This window comes from Siphateles boraxobius, unplaced genomic scaffold, assembly GCF_051911475.1.
Source record: "Siphateles boraxobius isolate OS27281-9 unplaced genomic scaffold, OSU_SipBor_1 130, whole genome shotgun sequence".
NCBI classification, from domain to species: domain Eukaryota; kingdom Metazoa; phylum Chordata; class Actinopteri; order Cypriniformes; family Leuciscidae; genus Siphateles; species Siphateles boraxobius.
Window position 1 is genome coordinate 46,723,520 of NW_027508734.1, and position 5,106 is coordinate 46,728,625.

The 5,106-nt window shown below is 44.6% G+C and overlaps 1 long non-coding RNA gene across 1 annotated transcript; it reads right to left on the reverse strand.

The window, feature by feature from the left end:
* Window positions 1-2,223: 2,223 nt before the first annotated feature.
* On the reverse strand, window positions 2,224-3,028 carry LOC143736671 (uncharacterized). The gene is made up of 3 exons (XR_013203549.1): window positions 2,944-3,028; window positions 2,800-2,842; window positions 2,224-2,295 (listed from the first exon to the last, which is right to left on the reverse strand). It is a non-coding gene; the product is annotated as an uncharacterized LOC143736671 (long non-coding RNA).
* Window positions 3,029-5,106: the final 2,078 nt, after the last annotated feature.

The window sequence follows — 5,106 nt, forward strand, 5'->3', positions numbered from 1 at the left end:
AGAAAGAGTGCTTTGCGGGAGTCTGGGAGTGTGAACGCTTCAGTAAATATCTGAGTGGAATGGGGCAGTTCAAACTCATTACAGACCACAAGCCGCTGGTACCTTTGATAAATTGTAAAGATCTGGACAATGTACCAATCAGATGCCAGAGACTTTTACTCAGATTGATGAGATTCAATGTGACAGCTGAGTATGCACAAGGTAAAACACTCGTGGTAGCAGACACATTATCACAGAGTCCACAAAGCAGCAACGTGGACAGCGACACAGAAGTGGACGTCAGCTGTTATGTTAATGCAATCGTGGAAAGCCTGCCTGCGTCAAAAGGGAAAATAAGTGTGATTCGTGTTGCAACGCAACAAGATGGGGAACTGCAGAGAGTGAAGCACATGATTAGAGTAGGATGGCCTGAACATATTCGCGAAGTACATCCATCAGTGAGAGAATTTCATGCATTCAGAAGCGAATTGTCTGAGACGGATGGCTTCATTCGGATGGCTATCATTGTACTCTTCGAGGATAAATTATTGAAAGATTTCATGAAGGACACATGGGGTTGACCAAATGTAGGGAAAGAGCAAAGACATCTGTATGGTGGCCAGGACTGTCTTCTCAGTTAAAACAGAAAATTGAAAAGTGCACTTTCTGTAATGAAAACAAAAGAACACAGAGAAAAGAACCTCTGAATCCAACTCCTTTACCAGAAAGACCATGGCAGCGCTTGGGGGTAGACTTGTGTGAGCAAAAAGGAAAACACTATGTCGTACTCTCAGACTACTATTCTAGATTCTTAGAAATCTTACACTTATCGAGCACCACAGCGGAACAAGTCGTAACCAAACTCAAAGCTAAATTTGCAAGATTCGGAATCCCGGAAGTTGTCGTGTCGGACAACGGACCACAATTTGAATGTGAAACATTCCGATAATTTAGCCATGAGTATGATTTCGAGCATGTGACTTCAAGTCCACACCATCCATCGAGTAATGGTCATGCGGAACGCGCAGTCCAGTCAGCAAAAGCTATCCTATGGCAAACGGACCCGGTAAAAGCGTTGCTGAGCTACCGAACAACACCAAATGCTTCAACGGGAGTGAGCCCGGCTGAACTTTTGATGGGACGGAGACTTAGGAACACGCTACCAACACTTGACAGCAACCTCGTTCCGAAGTGGCCGGATCAGAGAGTGATACGGAGACGAGATAATGCTGCTAAGCAACAACATGCATTCTATTTTAATAGACGGCATGGAGTGAGAAACTTGCCTTCGCTAAAGCCAGGAGAGCCGGTCCTTGTCAAATTGGATGGGGAGAAACAGTGGAAGACTCCAGCGACGGTCATGGGACAAAGTTCAACGCAGCGCTCTTACATGATCAGTAGCCCAGAAGGGGGGGTGAAAAGGCGTAATCGGTGATACTTACAGCTTCAACGTTCTTCAGAGTGCAGTGATGATGTGGGAATAACAGAGTACTCAGAGACATGTGATGAAGAGACTGTTAGAACAAATGACTCATTGCCCACACAGACTAATGAAGGATGGAAAGTCACAAGGTCAGGTAGAGTGAGTAAACCAGTTCAGAAACTGAATTTGTAATACTGTATGGTCACAAAATAGAGTAAGAGTTTAAGTTACTAAAATGTTCTAATGTCAATGTTAGTGGTTGAAGTTCAGCAAAGAAAAGTAAATGTTAAAATAGGTGAGAAGCACTTATACTGTGTTGTGTAAGTCAGGTATACAGTTAAATTCTTTAATTTAAGGAATCAGTGGGTGTTTAAGAGAACATAACTTTGTGTCAATGGATGTAGAGGTAATATACTATGTTTATAGTAATTTGGGATACCAGATCTTCTGTTTATGAAAGGAAAGTTCTTCAAAGGGGGAGATGTCAGAGTATTGTGCATGTCACTTTAAAGGAAGCCTTATATGGATAAGGGGGAGAATAAAACGTGACCTCGAGAAGAGAAGTACTGGTATACTTGGAGCTCTGTTATATGTGAACATTTTGTTAATAAACTAAGTAAATATTATCATCAGCCTCTTTCCTTGACAAAGTGGAACAAGGGGGACACTATTCCCCTTATGGAAGATGCCATGCATTTACCATTCTTCTGGATGTCTCTAGGAGGCGCTGGTCTTAATGATGCATCAAGAATGGTATAATCTTTAGGTCTTGATGACGTTAGTGTGGTTTGTTTGTTGGGTTTAAATGCTGGGGGAAATGGCTGACAAATTATTATTCATGGCCTGGCCCAACTGTACAACAGTTGCCTTCTGATGCCGATTTATGGCAGCATCTGTAAAAGAAAACAAGAAAGAATGTTTGTCAGTGGTTACTTGAGGTGGTTCTGGTTAGATTGCTTCAGACATACTACTTTCCATTGTTTCTGACAACAGCATCAGCGACAACTGGATGGTTTATTTAAATGGCGTCCCAGATATTCTTTGGAGGATTTTATGTTTGTTCAGAGCATTTTGTTTAGTAAACGAGGCACAGTGTAATGGAAAGTTCACAAAGAAACCGTTGTTAAAAAAAGCAGCGACTGTAGTAAATTAAGTAATTTATTAAGTAGATTATAAGTAATAATATAATAAAATAAAAAAATTATTGACATTATAGGTGTTCATGTGACAGGATATTTCAGGGTATACAGGGTATTTCTGTAAAGTTTCAGCTGTAAATGTATATGAAGGACAACTCTAGGAAGAGTGTATGATGGTCTTGAATGAGACATCAGAGGTAAATTGCAGCCTAATGCATTTTTTAAAAGTTTTAATGTAAAAAAACAATAATAGGTTACCATAAAATTATGTAGTCTTTCCTTCACAAACGAATCCATTTGTCTAAAACATAAGTTTAACACATTTAATACAACACATTTAATGTATGCATTTAATTACCAACATTGTTACAATACAAAGAGTGTAAAAATCTGTGACCTTACCCTAAAGGCAATGATTATATTATGTAGGGTTAGTATTTGGGCAGTTTTGTAAGTCCATCTAGTGTTGGTGTCATCGGAAGTCTTCTGTCACGGTATTCGAGTTCATTGCTTCTTTCTCGTCTTGTGTTTATGTTGTTGTATGAAAGCGCATGTGTAGTGGGTGTGTCTGTATGTCATTACTTGATCCGCTCCAGCTGATTACCATCATCTCTTCACCAGCTGCAGTCGATCTCATCTCTCTATATATACTCACCGCTTTCTCATTCCCTTTGTCAGATCGTTGTTTCATGTATCCTGTGTCGGCGTCTCCAGTCTCGTGCTTCAGTGTTCCCGTGTTCGTGTTCTTCGTGGATGTCATCTGGTTCGGTTGGATTACTCGTCACGTTTCACTGGGTTTACTTCATCACGTTACTGTCACCTGGATCTGACCATCTTGTCCCTGCACCACCTGTCTTCTCATCATCACTGGACTGTTTGTTGCAATTTAAATAAAAGAACTGAGTACTCCCGATTGCTTCTAGTCTTCATTATGACAGAACGATCTGACCCTACAATGGAAGCAGCGAACGTCTCATCGACATCACTAGAGGAATTCGTTCACCATAGCATTAATCGAATGGATTCTCAGGAGAGAAATTTGAACGAGACGGGTCGCGCAGTCCAGTCCTTGGTGGCGCAGGTGTGCGAGCTCAGCCAGCAAATTCGACTAGCAAATTCGACTCCTGTGAGCTCCCACTGCGCTGCCCACACCAGCTGTTCCCCCCACACCACTGGAGGACCCTCCCCAGTCGGAACCCCGATTACCAATCACAGACTCCTACTCAGGTGAGCCTACTTATTGTAGAGCGTTTCTCACCAGATGCTCCATGCATTTTGCCCTTCAGCCTAGGACTTTCAACACGGAGCGGGCCAAGGTCGCCTTCGCGCTGACTCTTCTGACTGGGAGAGCGGCGCTATGGGGAACGGCGGTGTAGGAGAACCAAGACCCATGCTGCGCCTCGTTCCAGACACTCTCCGCCTAGATGAGGCAAGTCTTTGATCGGGACATCGCCGGGAGAGAGGCAGCCAGAGTACTGGCCGATCTTCGCCAAGGAGAGAGATCGGTTTCAAACTTTTCGATCGAGTTCTGGACCCTGGCGGCGGAGTGTCGATGGAACGAGGAGGCGCAGTGGGATATGTTCCTGCATGGGTTGGCTGACCGCGTCCAGAGAGAAATCTACGCCTTGGACCTTTCAACATCACTCAACGGTCTGATCGAGTTGGCTCTACGGGTGGACACTTGACTATCACGAGTCGATCGACGAGTCACCCGCACACTGGGAGGAGCCGAGGGGCCTCGGTTCAGCGGCAGGGACGTGGTCAGCCCCGTCTGCGATCACGAACCCATGCAAGTAGGGCGAGCTCAGCTTTTCTGGGAGGAGAGAGAGAGGCGGAGATCCCAGGGCCTTTGCCTCTACTGTGGAGGGGCGGGCCACTATGCCTACAACTGCCCGGTAAAAGGCCAAGCCCGATAGTAAGTATGAGGCTACTATCGGGTGGGATCTCCGCCAAGAAGACCTCATCCACATCTACACTCCTCCCGGTAAGACTAAGATGGTCAGTCCACACGCACGACTGCAGAGCACTTGTCGACTCCGGGGCTTAAGGTAATTTTATGGATCATACATTCGTTTACAAACTTCAAATCCCTCTCAAACCCCTCACACACAAAATTGCTGTACCCGCTCTTAACGGTTAGAAACTCGCCATCATTTCATTCACCATTGAAGACATCGACCTCATCACATCAGGCAACCATTACAAGACTATCTGTTTTTACATTCTGGATTCACCCCTGGCACCCATCGTTCTCAGACACCCCTGGCTCACTTGTCATAATCCCCGTGTGGATTGGCTGCAGAAGTCTATCATGGAGTGGAGCAAGGAATGTCATAAGTCTTGTCTTGTGTCTGCATGTCCGTCTGTATTTGTTTCTGTGTTTCAGGAGGAAGCAGGGGAATTGTCAAACGTGCCCGCGGAGTACCTCGACCTGAAGGAAGTGTTCAGTAAGTGTTCAGGGGGTTCTTTTTTGTGGGGGAAGAAGGACGGTTCTTTGCGACCTTGTATTGATTATCAAGGTAAAGAACACTTATCCTTTGCCATTGATGCCTTCAGCTTTCGAGA